We start from the raw sequence: 19,844 nt of genomic DNA, 5'->3' as shown, positions 1-19,844 counted from the left end.
TCCCATCCCCCCCCACAAGCACTGCCACTCATCCCACCCCCCACCCCCAAGCATTGGCACCTTCCCCCTATTATATGAATATATAAATTCATACACTGCTAGGTTACCACTAAATCTGTCACATGACATGACACTAAAAATAGGTACTGGTAATTGGTATTGGCGAGTACTTGAGAAAAAGTATCAGTACTCGTAGTCGGTCTTAAATAACTGGTATAGGTGCATCCATAATGGTATCTTAGCAAAAGTAATATACAGGGATATGAGAAATGGTGGAGACATCGACATATACAAACTCATACACCAACACAGGTTGAAGTGGATGGACTGGTATCTTCAGCCAACCTTACCAACTGCGTAACCCAAATTCAACCTGGAGAGAAAATAGCCTAATAACATTCAATTGTGCCCCCCTATTCGCACAGAACGAATGTGCATGCAATGTCACATGGCAAATAGCTCTGCAATATTTTCATAAATACACCCCTACCTCAGAACGAGAACGTAGATAAAGCATATCTAGAGCCATATCCAAAGGTTTAGATGAAGCCTCAATCAGACATTTGCTGTTTTCTGTGATCTCATGGGGGGGGGTTCACTCTATCTCCTTGTCCTGAAGAAAGAGATGGGGAATCTAAATATTTGCAGTTGTCACTGGCACAGGAATGGAGGGGAAATCTTCATCTGTTTGAAGGACACCCATCTAAGAGGGGCTTTCCTTCACCTTGGAGCAATTTTCCCTCACATCCTGTTGTGTCTTCAGGACAGGAGCAGAGAATCTTTGCAATGGGTCACAGACAGCAAATAAAATAAGCAAGGAAAAATTTATTGTATATGTTTATTTTGGCAACAAAGTCACTTTAAAGCCCAACTCCAGGAATTAGAAAAAAAATCTGCAGTGGAACATCTATACACTGTAAGGACTGAATGCTCCTCAAGCATATAAATAAATATTTCCCTTATCCCACGCTCCAGCAGGGTCCTTGCAGTGGTGCAGCTGGTCCCCTGCGGCCTCCTTTTTAAGCCACAGTCATATGCTCACCCTCACTATCAGCAATCCACCAGTAAAGGGGCATTCCCATTGGACCATGGTGCTGCTGCTAATGATGTAACTCCGGTGCATGTGCATAGAGGTTACATACTCACCAGCACCTGGCCAATTCCTGTCATCTACAGTACTGGGAATGACCTGACAACTGTATGGTCATACATCATATGGCATACACAGAAACAAAAAATTGCTATGGCAATCCGGAGGATGTTTTTGGCAGAAAACCCTGTCCATGTCTCTTCTGCCAAAAATTCCTACCTCTTAGCATTTTTTCTTTTTAGAGTTTAACTGCACTTTAAGGTTTCTCCAGTAATCCATGAATAGTCATGGCCAAAATATTGGAATCCCTGCATTTCTGTCAGATAATACACCACTGCCCAGAAAATTGTTGCAATACAAATGTTTAGGCATTCTCATGTTTATTTCTTTGTTTGCATTGGTATGACACAAAAAAATGGAGAAACAAATAGCCAAATTTGACACATTCCACGCAAAACCCCAAAAATGGACTGGACAAAATTTTTGGAACCTTCTCAAAATTGTAAGACATAAACTAACCTGCATCAATTAACAGATCTTAATGTTCCTGTGTCCACTGTGCTCAACATTGTCAAGTAGTGTACAGCCCATGGCACTGTAGCTAATCTCCCTGGACGTGGACAAAAGAGAAAAACTTGATCAAAGATTGCAATGAAGGATTTTTCGAATGGTGGATAAAGAAACTGAATCAACGTCTGGGTGAAGTGGTGCATTATCTGACAGAAATGCAGGGGTGCCAATATTTTTGGCCATGAGCGTATGGGTGAGATGCTCTTGGGAGGTGTCCGGTATTGTGCTTTACTTTGACTAAGTAACATCTACTGTCATGCCTTGTAGTGTTCCCAGAAAAAAAGGGAGCATAGATTGTTCCTTAGGAGTTGGCATGAATCTGAGACCAGCTGAGCAGAGTTTGTTAAAATAGCAATTTTGCAGCAGTGATTTGCTCAGTCTATCAATCATCTATTTTTAAAATAAAAATATGCAATACCACTTAATATTACTATTTATGTACATTTTTATTTGGCTACTTTGGGCTGTGTGACAAAAACTGTTGCTAAGCACATAAACATGTATGTATGTCCTTTTAAAATGTACGTAAGCTAAAAAAAAGGCTTTAAAGTAACTCTTGCTTGAAGTAAATGTTCTAAAAATTGCCAATTGCCAAAGAATAACTAAAAGCTAACCTTTTTTTTATAGAGTAGAGAGGGATTACAACATCTGTAATGTTTTTATTGCTGTCTGTGTCCCCATTAGTTAGATTCACCCTCTCTATTCTGTTTTCCGTTAACACCAAGAGTGAAATAGAAAACATTTCCCACAATTTGGGTTCTCAACCAGAACAAGAATAGAGGACAAATTGTCCAAAGAGAGATACCCATTTTGGTGACCCTGGTGTCAACCAAGGTTTCCCTAACTTTTGAGGGATTTCCAAAATCTTTCTTTCCAAAAAATGTTGTCTACTTTAATACACACAACTCCAGTGAGTGGTGATTCATAACCGCTCTTTCTTCAAGACCTACCGAGACCAAAGAATCTTCAGCATCCAACAAACTTAAGGTTCTTTCAGATGACTGGTCACCTTATTTTCACTCTGGCTAAACCCCCTGCTTCTTTTCCACGGTGTCCTGTAGTGACATAGTATCTAGCAGGAGAAACTACAGCAGAGAACCAGTTCATCGACTCATCTGGAAGTGTGTCAGAAGCCTCGTAGTTCTTGAAGAGAGTGAACATTGGGCTCAGCTCAAACCAAGAGGTAAGTAATAACAGTCTTCTTTTGAAGGCAATATTTTTTAGAACTTTTTTCAGGTGAAAAGTCACTTCAATTCTTCCCCACTCACAAGAACAGCAGATGAAGGGAAATTTTCTAATCGGATCATCATTTTAGTTGTCAAAGGTGAGATTTCCGCTAATTTTGTGATATTCTCCTTGGGATGAAGACATGGCTGGAGAGTGAGACATTTACGGGGGGGAACTTGTACTACCTGAAATAGGATATCTTGTCACCTGGAGCTTCACAATTTAAAAAGCAGTAGTGTATCAGGTACCTGGATATGCTCCCTTTTCTTTTCATATATGTAGCCTGGTGACACACAGTCAACTGCACATTTGAGGTTGGGTTGGCCTTCCTTCCGTTTGGGTGGGAGACTGTCACTGGGTTTCTCTCAGGCGGCGTCCGGACACTCTTTCCGGTTTCCTCGTCTCATCAGATGTGTTGTGTACTCTTGATGACCATCAGTATTGTGTACCCTAACCGAATCCCTGAAGAAGCCTACCTGGTGAAACTCATTGGAAGAAGACACCTTCCTTTTTTTCTTACTCTCATCAATATAATATACCATGTTAAGTATAGGATTGAGGACGGTGCTATGGGCTTCACTGTACTGATTGCTTTGTGAAATACTGTATATTTACAGTTTTATGGATGTATAATCTGGTTTTAATATTTTAAAAACCATTTATGTGTTATAAAGGGGGCAAAATAGCACCCTAAAAGTCCCAAAACCTTTTTTTTTCTTTGTTTCCTATATCACTAGGGGTATTAACGACATACAGTTATCCAAATATAATATTATTCACTCTGTGGGCATTTGATTAATTTTTAATCTCAAGGCAAGAGGATTAAAGGACAACTAGCCTGAAAAATATTTTATTTCAGTGTGAATGTGAATGTAATGATACAATCTGGCATATGAATTCCCTTTTCTTATTTCACATAGCTTTATTTATTTGTTTCTACAAATTACCTGCAGAACAAGATGTTCAGCAAAAGTGACAGTGACAAGGATCAGAAAAACTGTAGAAAATGACAGTGATGCTTTTAACAATCATTATTTATTATTTACATTGTTTAAATTAAAAAAATAGTTGCCGAAGCAGGGAATAGCATGACATCCAGGTACCCGGCATTTGCAATTGCTATGTTAATTCCCAGAATGATGTATTTGTTTTGCGATCGGGTAAGCATGGCCCTCAGTAGAACGACTGCCAAATTTACTCTACTGTGTCACTTGGTGTCATTTAAACTTGGCTTGTCTGTTCTAAAAGAATTTTTTTGGAAACGTTTACATGGAAGAATGATCAGTTTGAACTTCTAGTCCCTGTGGCCTCTGTACTCTAATATCGATCATTTTTAAGAGATAAATGCAACCGAATCAATTTTTGTTACAACCACTGGTGACCTTTTACCTCAGGAGAACCAATATTGATTTGAGTTCTTGCAATAAATCAATTCCTTTTAAATCGAAAATCATAATTATTCTCAAATTAAAGGGACTCCCTGAGCTCTCCGTATACACCAAATTGTGATCGTATTTTATGGGCACGTGGGACAACTGACACAAATTTAATCATCTCTCCCTTGCATCTTACAGTCCTTGGAAAATACATGAAGATTGCTAAAACAGACCCCTGAGTGAGTTGAGATGTAGGAGCACCACATTTGAACAATCTGAAGGCAGGATGTATAGGTTTTATTGGCTTAAAAATTTGTAAACAATTCCAACGCATTTCGGTGATAAAAGATGGCAATATATAATCTTAATATATGCTTAAATAGATTCTTAGATTGTAGAGATAGTATTGATTCAGAGCCATGAATTCCATTTACCTGTGAGGATAGGCCTTTTAGGAGAACAGCCTGGATTAAAGCTCAAAGCTAGGAATTAGAAGAAAATCTACCCTTGCAGTCTGCCCTCCCTGGAAATTATTAAATACTTGTAATGTGTAGGGGGTCCAGGACATTATCACTTACCTTACCTTAATATTTACATTATTACTTACGTTACACCTACAATCTGATTGGTTCCAATGTTCTCCTCCTCCTGAAGCTCCGGTCTATAGGTGGTCCTTCTGCATCCCAACATACAATGCAGGGCTATTAATTCTGTATTGCACATTGAAGAGGCAGGAGTCTGACCATGGGAATTAGTGGCTCACAGAGGAGACTGTATCGGATCCATGCACTGCTGGAGGGATGTGTTTACAAATGTGTGCTAACTAAACCCGTTTTTAATGCCTCCTGTTAAACAGGCTCTTTTGGTTTGTTTGCAAGCTGGTTGGTAAGTTGAGCTGGGAATTTTTCTCTTTTATTGTTTGGCATGAGTCATCATTCGATGTGCTCCTTGCTGTGAATGCCAGTTATAGACTGGGGCAGTGGCCATTTTTTGTACTGTTGACTTGTTGGTGAAGGGGCAAACTGGACACCTTGGCAGTCATTGTGCTATGTGCTGGGTGTCCAGTGCACTCCTGTACCTTTAAGGAAGGATGGGCTCCCTCAGGTTCACCTGCCCTCAGTCTATCCATTAAATACATGTGCCTCTACTATGGGGGCTCTCCAAATTTGTAGAGTGAGGAACTGCATGTGTTTGCAAGTGTGTGCTAACTAAACCCCTGTTTTTAACGCATACTGTTAGACAGGCTCATTCAGTTTGTTTGCAAGCTGGTTGGTAAGTTGAGCTGGGAATTTCTCTTTTATTGTTTGGTATGAGTCACCCTTCCATGTGCTCCTTGCTGTGATGAGCAGTAATAGATTGGGGCAGTTTGGCTGCCGTTGTGTTATATGCTGGGTGTCCAGTGCACTCCTGTACTTTAAGGATAGGTGGGCTCCCTCAGGTTCAAGTGCCCTCAGACTAGGGGCGGACTGACCATTTGAGCACTCGGGCACTGCCCGAGGGCCCTGGGTCAGTAGGGGGCCCCATGAGATGCCCCTGGTACCTTTCATTGGCTTTTTCATAGGCTTTTTTGAGTGTGGACGAGGACACAGGGGCCCTATGATCCTCTATTGCCCAGGGGCCCCATGAGTTGTCAGTCCACCCCTGCCTCAGACTATCCATGAAAATTAAAAGATATAAATAAACGAGCACTGGGTGGATGAACACACGTGTAAAAAACTGCTAGCATAAAAGGTAAATCTCCGAAACCTCTACGCCAAATAAAGAAACACAAATATATGCAGCGCTAGAAACATCTGAGAAATGGAACCGAAATACAATAATGACTATATATGGTATACAATATAAAATGAGCCAGAAGTGAAAAGAGCATATAATGATGGTAAGACCATCAGTGCTAAATGTCTCATATATAGATACGTCCAAGGTGCATGTGATGATATTGGTGACAAAAGTCAATCTATCAAATAGCAATAAAGCATGGTGAAGAAATCGGTGACTCCTGTGGCTGTAAAAAAAACAAATCAAGCCCCAAGAGGGAAGTATCTAATAGTGTAGTATTTATTGATAGTCAATGGTATAAAACGCAGATGAATAGCAGATGAAATTACTTATATCAAAAAAATTCCAAGATGGCCACCGGCCCTCCATATGAGCCGTGCGGAATTTGGTCACTGTTAGGGGGCACCTCCCTAACGCGTTTCGTGTAAATACACTTTTTCAAAGGGCTTGTCTTGTTTGTTTTGCGAGCCCCCCTTTTCCTAAGGTGATTGCTGCTGATTGGGCATATGAGAACGTGTATGATCCCCCTGGTGGCTGATTACTGAATACCCGGAGATGGGCTATCCCCTCCTGATGTGTGGTACCTGGATGTTGCTGGCCTGATGACCCTGATGTTACAGTGTTCCAGATCCAGATGACCAGGAGTAGATCCTATATATACTCCAATGCGCAAGAGATTGTGCTGTCTGGTTAGTGCAATCAACACATATTTTTTCACAGCCACAAGAGTCACCGATTTCTTCACCATGCTTTATTGATATTTGATAGATTGAGTTTTGTCACCAATATCATCACATGCACCTTGGACGTATCTATATATGAGACAGTTGGCACTGATGGTCTTAGCGTCATTATATGCTCTTTTCACTTCTGGCTCATTATATATTGTATACCATATATAGTCATTATTGTATTTCGGTTCCATTTCTCAGATGTTTCTAGCGCTGCATATATTTGTGTTTATTTATCCATTAAATACATGTGCCTCTACTATGGGGGCTCTCAAAATTTGTAGTAGTTAGGAACTGCTGAATATCAGGGTGCCATGAAGAGGCTCTGCAGCTTATGCATGTGTTTGCAAATGTGTGCTAACTAAACCCGTTTTTAACGCATACTGTTAGACGGGGTTTAGGCTGGAGGGACCCTGCTGGAGTGCAGAATAAGGTAAGTAGTTCTAAGCATTCAACCCTTGCAGTGGGGGGGGGGTCACTGAAAGGATATAATATTTCTAATTCCTGGAATTTGGAACCCCGAATAAACCTTGCAAAAGGGATTCTACTATAATCATCACCAGTTCCAATCTCATCCAGTATACCTGCAACTTGCACTATATATACAGTTAAACAAACCTTTAGACACCATTGCAACTATCTGAAATTAAGTGGCATGCCAAAATTTGTACAATAGAGAAGTGTGCACCCAGGGAGTCCTTTCACTGGATTTCAATGATACAGTACATACAGACTTTCATTTATTTGTTTTTATGTATTATTGATTCACAGCACTATGTGGACACTTTTTCTTTATTGCATTATATTTGTCATTTCTTGATGGTTTTCATTGTAGCGCAGCATACTTGTGTTTCAGTTTAGGGTGATTTTTTATCACTTTAATGCTTGCAGCTTTTCACATTTTTGCTAGTGTACAAGATAGTTGTTTTATACAAATTGTGTATTATAATAATAATAATGCCTGATTAAGGAATCTAAGGCAATATTATAGCTTGCATCTTTAATAAAGTAAAGCAGAACTAAACCTTTCTATCATTTACAGCCAAGGAAGCTGCCATCTTAGCCTCTGGTTGATTTGCATCTGTCATAGTGCTGCACATGTGATCAGTTATGACACCAGCCATCTGATGGCTTGACAGTTCAGTTGAGAGCACAAGCAAATGTGACAGTTATCACTCACGGCATGAATGTAACTGTTTTGTTTTTGCAAGTATATCTACAGGAAAGGAAAGAGAAAGAAAGAAAGAAAGAAAGAAAGAAAGAAAGAAAGAAAGAAAGAAAGAAAGAAAGAAAGGAAAGAGAAAAAGAAAGAAAGAGAATAGAGCTCTAATGTATAGGTCATGTTCATACCAATTTTATAAAAACTGGACGCAGTGGGTTGAAAAGGGTTAAACTTCTGTTTTTTTTATGATAATGAAATGACATTTAATATAAAGACATATGGTTTACGTTTAGATGGAGCTTCCCTTATACCAAGGAGGTCATACTAATGATGGATCCCCTGAATATAGAGGTTCAGCCCCGGGGTCCCATTATCCCAATTAGCAGGCTGACACAGAGCTTAGCGACGCTGGGAGGATGCTAATTGGCCGGAATGAAGGGCAGGAGTCCCAGAGCACTGTGCGTTTCTGCAACATGAATCACTCTGTTTGCAAACTGTGAGCCTTGTAAACAGATCTGTAGAATAGCCCGCGGCACAGTCAGGAGCAGACGGAAACGAGTTACGAGATATGCAGTATGTCTGTCCCTTTACAGAGCAATATCAACTGACTGGGACCAGGTGATGTCTATATTACTGCGTGGTCACACGGGCAAAAAGACGGGGAGACCTGACCTTTCATTACTGTACCTGTATTCATATGATCTGTCCAAACACATGACACCCTGAGGTATGCCCAATAAAGTGGTTGTTGGTATAACCTTTAAAGTGGTTGTAAACCTCAGACATGAAATATGAACAAAGCGTAACCAGCTATAGTATGTACTTGTCTCAGGCCATAGCACTAAACATCATTTTCTATCTGCCGTCTCGTTCCTCGTTCCTTTTGATGAATTTTCCTGACACCAAGAGAAAAATGGTGACAGGGGAGGGACCTCCAGCAGATTGACAGCCTCGGCTCTATTCCTATGTACTGTGTGAAGGGGGTGTGTCCCTTCCCTCCAATCAGCTCTCAGAGCTCTCCTCACTCATGTAACTTCATCTCCCTGCCCCCTGCTTTTCAGAGCTGAGAGATGCTGTGTAAATTCTGAACTTTGAATGCATGTAGGGGGCAGACAGCTATAGATAAACAGGTACAACGTATGTAGGAAGGTTTGTTTCATTTCTGTGTATCTCTTGAGGCCGGTCGCGTCTTTTAATATATGTAAGGGTTCACAAACACTTTAACAGCTTTTCCCCCGCCCCATATATGTGACTTTGCATTTCTGGGTAGGGGGCACGCACGCGTGCCCTACCCATGCTGCCATTGGTGGACTCAGCTGTCAATCACCGGGTCCCGGCTGGTGATTCCCCGCTGGCACCTGGCGATTGCCGAGCACCACCTACGGGGGAGAGACCTGTATGTAAACAATACAGATCTCTCCCGTCAGTTCCTGCACATTGCTTTGTATGGCTCTGCATAGCAGAGCCATACAAAGCAGTGTGCTTACAGTGAAAAACACAGCAGTTAGTTAAACATTACACAGCGCACAGTTAACCCTTTGATCACCCCAGATGTTAACTCCTTCCTGCCCAGTGTTATTAGTACAGTGTCAGTGCTTTTTATTAGCACTAATCATTGTATTGGTGTCACTGGGGATGTCAGTGGCAGTTAGTTCCCCCACCCAGTCAGAATTCCCGCTGCAGTCCCGCTATAAGTCGCTGATCATTGCCATTACTAGTAAAAAAAATATTCTACTATATATACTGACATTGGCAGACGCTATAACTTTCATGTAAGCCAAATAATTTCCACATATTGGGATTTTTTTAGCAAAGACATGGAGAAGAATACATTTTGGCCTAAATTTATTCCAAAATTTGATTTTGTAAAAAATTTTTTACTGGATATGTTTAGTAGCAAAAATTAAAAAATATATTTTTTTCTCAAAATTGTTGGACTTTTTTTGTTAAAAGCGCAAAACATAAAAAGCACAGAGGTGATCAAATACCACCAAAAAAAAAGCTCTATTTGTGTGAAAAAAGGACATAAATTTCATTTACAGTAGGTGCAGCGTTGCATCAGTTAAAGTAATGCAGCGCCGTATCTTGAAAAATGGCACGGTCAGGAAGGGAGGGGGGAATCCTCTGGAGGGCAAGTGGTGAAGTGTATCTAAAGCCAATACAATGAAGTGACTGCTGGTATAACCCTAAAGTGTATCTAAAGTCAAAACATTTTTTTTAGTTTTGGATAGACGGTAAGAAATAGAGAAAGCCTCACCACTTTTTTGTGTTCTGTATCCTGTTGTGGAGATCTCATGTAGCCTGGGTTCACATATATGCGGTGCGGTATATCGCATGTGATTTGCACAGGAACCGCACTGCATTCCTGTGCAAATTACATGCGATTTGTGTGCGGTGTGATTGGAGTCATACATTTTGTATGGCTCTAAGCGCACCACACCCGCACCAAAAATGTGCAGAACCCTCTTTTTGCTCCGTACTAGAATCGGATCGCATGAGTATTCACATATACGCAATCCGATTCTGCACATCACACTGCGTTTTGTGGACCGCTTTCGGGGTTTTGTTAAGTTAATATACACACCTACAGCTGATTCTGATGCGGAATTTGCACATGAAACGCCGCGAATTCCGCACAGCATCAGTGTGAACCAGGGCTTAAAGTTTAAATGACCCTTCTCCTTAAATCAGCTAAATACATTCCAGATGCACCAAAACAAAAGGTATTCAACGTCTATTTATTTTCTTTTTAAAGTAACTGCACCCTGAGTAGTGGAGCCTGTCCCCCTTCCAGCAGAAGCAGAGTAGGGCCCTTGCTCTTTGTGGGGAAGCAGCTGTCTCTCTGTAGAGATCCAAATCACCCCCCAGTGAGTCCGATCTATAGCTGTGCAATCAGCAAAGCTCATGTTCCCTGCTGATTGACCAGTTCTGACTGTGATGGTTTATTGGACCTCTGCAAAGAAATCACTAGATTCCTACAAAGAGCAGGGAATTCTCTCTATAGCATGCTGGCAGTTTCAGTAACACACCTCCTGTATTTGAGTGCCCCCACTTTGGATAAACAAGCAAAGGGTGAACATTTGGAGAGCAGCCTTGTCAGTCTGGGGGGAGAGGAGTGTTACAAGTACTAGCAGATTTACAAATACTAACAAATTGAAGATGAATTCCAGCTAAGCAGTTACAGCACCACTTTTGTTTCTTTTTGTAAATGGTTTACATCACTGATCATTGTAAGCACCCCTGTCAGTGGTAAATGGTTTGTCTCATCCTTCAAACTGCCACATCTGCAGGACAGCTTGTTCTATTGAAAAACAACAGACTTACTGGCCAGATCACCAGATAATAAATAAAGGAAAGAAAGTCTAAAAACTAAACTAATGCAACCACCACATCTAAGTATCAGTAAGCTGCAATATAATAAGTGTTTGGTGTTGGGTTTAATACTTTATGTAAACTCTGTTTTGCATTATTCTTTTGTTGATTTAATAAGCAACAAAAGAAATCCAATTAATACGTTGGGAAATCTATTCAAGTAGCACGTCTGGAAGACATTTTTTAAGGGCCCTCGACTGAAATTCAATAACTTAATGAGGGCATCATCGAATGCTGTTTTGATTTACGGATACAGATTTTTTACAATTCCATACAAATGTATGAACGAAAATGTAACCGTGTATGGCCTGTTAAATTTCAGCTAGTGGTTTTCAAACCTCCAGGTGATTGGAATGGCAGTTGGTACATCTGTCCCGGAGTGTGCAGACAATGGAACTATTCTAATTTGGAGTGACATCACAAGTAGTTCTGGCAGGGGCATCCCTAGGCAGGTGCGGGGGGTGTGTGTCGCACCGGGTGATACCAGACCCGCTCCATGAAAAGGTAAGTTTTAAAGCAAGCCTATGATCCCCGCAGGATGGATCAGATCTGCGGATTGAGCATAATGGATCTGAGTCCGATCCATTATCCTCCCCAATCCGCAGATCTGATCCATCCTGCGGGGATCATAGGCTTGCTTTAAAACTTACTTTTTTGCGGAGCTCGTGGAGAGATCAGTTAACCCCGTATAGGTTGCAAGCTGACAGTCCCTGCAGGATGGATCGGATCTGCGGATTGGGGAAGATAATGGATCGGACTCCAATCCATTATGCTCAATCCGCAGATCCAATTCATCCTGCAGGGATCGTCGGAGGGGGTGTCACCAACTGTTACTGCACCGGGTGACACCAACCCTAGGGATGCCTCTGAGTTCTGGTTTGATCCATTCTTTGGCCTGGCTGAGTACACCCCTAGGCACTGGTACAGTCCTGTCACTCAAGAGAGAGAAAAGCAGCGTGAATGTAGAAATTGAAATTCCTGGCAGGCAGTTTGAGAGATTCTATTTTATTTTCAAATCAAATATTCTGCCCTCAGTTTTAAACCAGGTGCTGTTTTGATTTGTGTGGGTTAAAGTTAAAATGAAAGAACGAAAAGAGCTGACATGGATTTAATTTGTCTGTTTTGCTCAGCGGAATCGAATGCATTGGCTCTGAATCTAAGAGTGCAGAATTAAAGCATGACAGCAGACATCTGAAGTGGAGATAATCTGGGAACAGAAGAGAACGGGATTTTCTCGGCTGGCATTCTGAATTACAAGCACCAGCACAAAGAAAATGGGTGATTCTGTGGCCAGGGCTGAAGATTTAAACTTTCAGATCATTGGGTGTTACAGAAACTGCTCTATGACATGTGAGGAAAGGTTAAAGGGTATTTTCACCTTTGCAGCCAAATTGGGATAAGGCCTACTTCATATTTATTACATGTTCTCATTCACATAGCATAACGTAAAACAAAATTGCTTCTTACCTTTTTAGTTGCTTTTTTCTGAAAAATCCTACTTAGTTCTCTTTGTTTATGATGAGGTTGGGGAGCTGTGTTTGCCTATCTGCACTGTGCTGGCAGATCTGACTATCACCTGCAAACTAGACTTGAACACTGGAGCTTCTAACAAAGGCTTAAAGATTTAGAAGCTTAATTGTGTGTTAAAGTGGAACTGAACTCCCAAAAGGAAGTTTGTTCCGCTTTACCAATATCCCTTCCCCAAGCTCAATTGAGGGATTTTTTTATTTTTGCTTTTCTTTCCATTTTTTTTTATTTTTTGTAGCCCCTTCACTGATGTTATTCCTGATGCTATGCTATTGGTGTGTATCTGGTCCTGCAGCCTCCTGGGATACTTACATCACCTCTCCCAGGAGGCTAAAGGAGTGACACACAGAGCAGACAGGGAGGTGTGGGGGGGAGAGCTGGGAGCGTTCTGGTATGTCATCAGAGGTGGGTGCCTACATCCAGCAGATGGTAGCCAACAAAGGACCAACATGGCAACACAGGATCTTCTGTGTGGCACCCAAACACCAGAACGCAGTGATACATTTCTGAATTCACTCTGCAGGTGAGTATGTGCTTTGAAAAACACTACATGTAAGTGGGGAAAAAAGCATGGGTGGAGGTAGGGGGAGTTGAGTACCGCTTTGAACATAAACTCTTGGAACGTGACAAAAACAACCTTTGCAGTGGAGCCCTGTCCTTCGCACTGGGGGGATTGCATGATTGTTTATCCTAGGGGAAGCTGAACAGCCATTATTACTTACCATAGTCCTGGCTCTAGCAGGATCCTGTGCTCTCCTTCTCTTTCTGAAGCGCAAAAAAAATTTGTATTTATTATTTTTGTCTAAAGGAGCCTGGAAAGCATTGCATCAGCGATCAGTAGATCACTGATGCCTTGCAGGTCTCCTGCAGACCTGTCAGAATATCTGCTTGCCGTACGTACGGGATGTATGGGCAAGCAGATATTCTGAAAGGAAGCTTCAATGAAAACTACAAGCCGCTAAGGCTGTCGGGACTTGCAGTTCATTAATTCACAGAAGTTCGTGAATGAATGATGCGGCCCTGTGGGCGGAGCCCCGCGTGGCCACGCTATTTTCAAATTTCACAGATAGTAGGGGGAAACTTCTCCCCATACTATATGTCAGGGGGGGCGGCTGCGGCTATGGGAACATGTTACATGTTCCACCCTAAAAACAAGTGGATCATGTAACATATTCCCAAAGGTGAACTTATCCTTTAGGGCAGGGGAGTCCAAACTATGGCCCTCCAGCTGTTGAAGTACTACAAGTCCCATCCTGCCTCTGGGTGTCTTGCCTGTGGATGTCAGAGTCTTGCAAGGCCTCATGGGACATACAGTTCCTCAACACCTGGAGGGCCACCCCTGCTTTAGGGTATGCTATGTGATTGGGAATATACATACATTGGGTTCGTATATTATTTCCATAAGTTCAATTAGGAGAGGATTTTGGAACCTTACACTGACTTCTTTGAAATGTTGGGGGTTCCAGTCCACTCTTTCCATATCCGTCCTTATTTTAGTCATTGTTAAGACAAGCATGGAGGCTACTTGAATTTTTCAGGTTTTTTTTTAGATAAAAAGTTGTAATTTTAGGGTTCACCTTAACACTAACTGATCATAACTAAAAGAAAAAAGTCCTAAACCTAACCATTAATCTTAAATTAACATCATAACCTAAGTCTGAAGCTAACCAAATCAGTTATAATACAATGTGCTAATGACAACATTACAGTGAAAATAGTTTGCACCAAAATACAAGCCAAAAACATCCGAACCATAAAATCAGCACCACACCCCCATTAACTCTTCAGCTAATGACAACATTACAGTGAAAATAGTTTGCGCAAAATACAAGCCAAAAACATCTGCACCATACAATCAGCACCAAACTCCCCCATTCATTCCCCATCCTCAACCAGCTTATACTCACTTTCCCCAAACTCCCTTGCGATTCCTTGTTTAGAAATTCTGACCCTGTGTAAGCTCTGTGCCTGATGGTCTTGGAGCTAACACAGTGCTGATTATGTCATCCCCTCCCTTATGTGATGATGGTAATTTGTAATTGGGTACTCAGACTTAATCACCAAATAATGGGAGGTCAAATGGTCCCTCATACCTGAAATCATTGGGTGTTTTGTAGTGGCCTAACTGGGGATGGGGTGGCTGTAGAAGCATGACAAAGGTGAGAATAAATGGATCGTGGGGTGATCTTTAGAGCGTCTCACTTTTCCTATTACAGCATATTTAAAGCTGAATGCCTGTTCATCCAGTCCTGAGATTTACACAGTTCCCAGCCAGGTAGACCATTTACAGTTAAAGTGTTACTAAGCCCACAACAGTAAAATCAGTCTATATATGTAGTAAAGCATGCTTGTTATACTCACTGTGGAACCTAAGGGAATAATCCTCCGCATTGTGTAAAAATGATGTTTGATCTTGTCTTCTCTGATCCTCCCCTTCTTCCACAGACCCCAGTCCATCTGCTGATAGAACAGAGCCTTGGGGGCAAACTGCACATGCTGAGTTTGGCATGTATTGCTAGAAAGTTTTATTTTTTCTTGGGAGAGTGCATGTGATCAGCACAGGGTCAATCAACGCTGTCTAGATAGAGGGTCAAGGGTCATGCAGCCTCAAAGAACAATCAGGGGAGAATGAAAACTCCTCCTACAAGCTTTAACCAGTGCTCTGCTGGCCACTGATAGAAGCCAAAAGAATGATATATACTGCTGATGAGAAAATTTATTTATCAATTTATATTTACTAAAATGATTGCATTTCCATGATCAGTGTACTGTGGGAGACCAAATATAGTGAATGCAGGGTCCTGGGTTTAACACTTTAAGGAATACAGTGGTCCTCTCTCCAACCTCAGCCTGCTGCCAGGAAATTGAAAAACTAGCAGCAGACTGATGCAGTCATCCCTCTGCTTACACCACCTATCAGCATGTTCTATGTCAACAGATTTGCATGCAGCAGAACTGATTGGCCCCTAGTCCTGCCCTTCCCGCTTACAGTCAGAGTGCTGCTTTATAAGAAGCCGATGCCACATTACATTCAAAAATTTGGACAATTGTTTAAGCATTTAAAGAGGCTTCCAAGCAGGCTACAAATTAAAGAGATCAGGCTGCAATACTCACCTTCAATTCAAAGCAGATCTGCCAGTACCCTTTCGCCAAAAAGATATCCTTAGGTTTCTGGGCTGAATGACATCCAGCACCACAATCCGGAAGCCTGAAGATGTACTATAAATGAATTAGCATTGTAGCCTGCTCCTAAAAGGGCATTACAATGGTGTCCTTCATTCATATTCATTTGTACTTGTGGCGATTGGACGCGGACAACCATTTTGGTAAGATCTACCATCTTGTATCATATCTGAAAATATATCATTCTCACTCCCTCCAGTCCCCCCTCCCCTTGCAAAGAATGTGGTGTCTGTGTGTGCACTGAGTTCACAAGTGCATCAGGCACAGCTGGATACGCTTCATGGTTGTAAACCCAATTAGCTGGTCCCACGATGTCTGTCAGACTCTTGCCTTGGCCTGGTCGTAAAGCTATAAATCAGTCAGTCACTGGACATGAAAGCATTCCAGAGTGGCAGGAAAACTTACATCCCACTTCAAACCACTTTTTCATACAAATTCATAAATCCCGACAGGAACAAGGTACAATAAAACAAAGCATATATTCAGATAGGTCAGTTTAATACGAGTCACCTGACACCTTACACCCCTATGTCTACTAGAGTAGAAAGCAATATGTCTTTATCTGGAACGGTAAGATATGTCATATTTGATGTCTGGACGTTCAATAAAAAAGGCTGTCATGCCTGGAGAGAAAGATGAAGAGATTTTCCCTTTTAACATCAGGAACCAACTTTGGGAGAAAAGGCACCCTTTTGTTCAGGACAGTTGAACGCTGCTTAAACCCAGGACTTCTGCAAGTATCCTACCTTCTTAAACTTCTTTCATCTCTCTGTTGTGTTATTGCACTCTCTATTTATATATATATATATATATATATATATATATATATATATACAGTGGGGCAAAAAAGTATTTAGTCAGCCACCAATTGTGCAAGTTCTCCCACTTAAAAAGATGAGAGAGGCCAGTAATTGGCATCATAGGTAGACCTCAACTATGAGAGACAAAATGAGAAAAAAAATCCAGACAATCACATTGGCTGATTTGGAAAGAATTTATTTGCAAATTATGGTGGAAAATAAGTATTTGGTCAATATCAAAAGTTCATCTCAATACTTTGTTATATATCCTTTGTTGGCAATGACAGAAGTCAAACGTTTCCTGTAAGCCTTCACAAGGTTGGCACACACTGTTGCTGGTATGTTGGCCCATTCCTCCATGCAGATCTCCTCTAGAGCAGTGATGTTTTGGGGCTGTCGCTGGGCAACACGGACTTTCAACTCTCTCCAAAGGTTTTCTGTGGGGTTGAGATCTGGAGACTGGCTAGGCCACTCCAGGACCTTGAAATGCTTCTTACGAAGCCACTCATTCATTGCCCGGGCGGTATGTTTGGGATCATTGTCATGTAGGAAGACCCAGCCACGTTTCATCTTCAATGCCCTTGCTGATGGAATGAGGTTTCCACTCAAAATCTCACGATACATGGCCCCATTCATTCTGTCCTGTACATGGATCAGTCGTCCTGGTCCCTTTGCGGAGAAACAGCCCTAAACATGATGTTGCCACCCCCATGCTTCACAGTAGGTATGGTGTTCTTTGGATGCAACTCAGCATTCTCTCTCCTTCAAACACGACGAGTTGTGTTTCTACCAAACAGTTCTATTTTGGTTTCATCTGACCATATGACATTCTCCCAGTCCTCTTCTGGATCATCCAAATGCTCTCTAGCAAACTTCAGACCGGCCCGGACATGTACTGCCTTAAGCAGGGAGACACGTCTGGCACTGCAGGATCTGAGTCCCTGGCGGCGTAGTGCGTTACTGATGGTAGCCTTTGTTACGTTGGTCCCAGCTCTCTGCAGGTCATTCACTAGGTCCCCCCGTGTAGTCCTGGGATTTTTGCTCACTGTTCTTGTCATCATTTTGACCCCACGGGGTGAGATCTTGCGTGGAGCCCTAAATCGAGGGAGATAATCAGTGGTCTAGTGTGTCTTCCATTTTCTAATTATTGCTCCCACAGTTGATTTGTTCACACCAAGCTGCTTGCCTATTGCAGATTCAGTCTTCCCAGCCTGGTGCAGGTCTACAATTTTGTTTCTGGTATCCTTCGACAGCTCTTTAGTCTTCACCATAGTGGAGTTTGGAGTGTGACTGTTTGAGGTTGTGGACAGGTGTCTTTTATACTGATAACAAGTTCAAACAGGTGCCATTGATACAGGTAATGAGTGCAGGACAGAGGAGCCTCTTAAAGAAGTAGGTACAGGTTTGTGAGAGCCAGAAATCTTGCTTGTTTGTAGGTGACCAAATACCTATTTTCCACCATAATTTGCAAATAAATTCTTTCCAAATCAGCCAATGTGATTGTCTGGATTTTTTTTCTCATTTTGTCTCTCATAGTTGAGGTCTACCTATGATGCCAATTACAGGCTTCTCTCCTCTTTTTAAGTGGGAGAACTTGCACAATTGGTGGCTGACTAAATACTTTTTTGCCCCACTGTATATATTGGCTACATCTTTTCTGTAAATATTTTTATTGCACCATTTTGACCTTTTTAGTAATAAATCCTATTTTCTGAAAAGTGTTGAACTGTTTCTAAAGCTCTTTAATGCAAACTAAAAATCCCTGTCTCTGAAGAGCGCTACTGTGTGTTTTAAAACGTCTGCATACATCTGTCTGCGGTGGCAGTGTGTATACAGACGCTTATTCAAACATCATAGTTTTACTGCTAAGATTTGTGAGTTTCCTCCTTCTCTGTAAAAAGGTGGTGGTGGCGGCAGTGTGAAGGTTTAATTGCATAATTAACCTGACCCAGTAACAATCACTCTCAGGCTGCAGGCACATAGATTGTGGTCCAGTGAGCTGGAAAATCTCTGTGCAGGGTGCAGCTGAGAGTGGCATTGTTACGCAAGTGGCCGCAAGGTTTTAGATTGGCTAGTCCTTCGGTCACAAGTTGGTGAGAAGGGCTGGGGTCTGACGCCGTGCCTGTCACAGTACTCACATTAGCATCCTGCTCAACATCAGCAATGGGCCACCCCGGGCTGGAGAAGATGCAAAGAGGAAGACCCAGGGTGTCACATGACTGATCAGAAGACATCTAAAACAGGTTAAGAACTTATTTTTAAAAAGTGCAAAACATTCATGCCATGGGCCCTCCAAGGAAGATGATCAGATGGCAAGGGGCTGAGAGTTGGACTTTAAGCTAGTTGCATTTCAAAAACACATTTAATGATTTATTCATTAATACAGAACTACTTTAATTGATTTATTTTTTATCAGCCTTCAGTTCAGCTTTAAGCAGGAATGCTAAAATTTGCTGAAATAGAAATAACCACTAGAGGGAGTATTTAAAAATGTGTATATGAAATAGAATAATTAAAATATGGAACATCAAGCATGTAAAAATGTGGAAATCTCATCAAGAATTACTTCCAGGTAGGTATTACAATAATAACTCAAAATATGTAATTACGGAAATTACACTTCAGTTCTCTCCTAAATTTCTTTCTCGTGTTGAATTAGTTTGGGTATTACCGACTTAGATCCACATGGTTTATTTATTGCTTTATTTTTCATTGATGTAACTGCATTAGAATTTTCCCCAAAGTAGGACCCTTATATTACAAAACGCATTGTACCATGCAGCATTATATTATATCGCACAATTCCCAGAATCTAAATATAGACGCTTAGAATAAATTCTGTCAGTGGCTGTTGCTGGCTCGGCACTGCAATAGGTGATGATAGGTTTTTATATATGCACTCACTGTATATGTCCTGTCTATAGGCTTCCTTTCACATGCTCCTAATATCATCAATTTGGAAATGTATGTGACATCTAGCAGCAGTGTAGCACAAATAAATTAGTAATCAATACCTTACTAATGAGA

The 19,844-nt window shown here is 41.4% G+C and overlaps 1 protein-coding gene across 2 annotated transcripts in view; it reads right to left on the bottom strand.

The window, feature by feature from the left end:
* The window catches only part of SLC8A2 (solute carrier family 8 member A2), a 298,189-nt gene that overhangs the window by 135,249 nt on the left and 143,096 nt on the right, over positions 1-19,844 (bottom strand). The gene's annotated exons all lie outside the window — the stretch shown is intronic.

This window comes from Staurois parvus, unplaced genomic scaffold (assembly GCF_062004578.1).
Source record: "Staurois parvus isolate SC_StPar_1 unplaced genomic scaffold, SC_StPar_1.0 ptg000340l, whole genome shotgun sequence".
NCBI lineage: Eukaryota > Metazoa > Chordata > Amphibia > Anura > Ranidae > Staurois > Staurois parvus.
The sequence above is the reverse complement of the archived record's forward strand: the minus strand, read 5'-3'. Positions and strand labels throughout refer to the sequence as shown.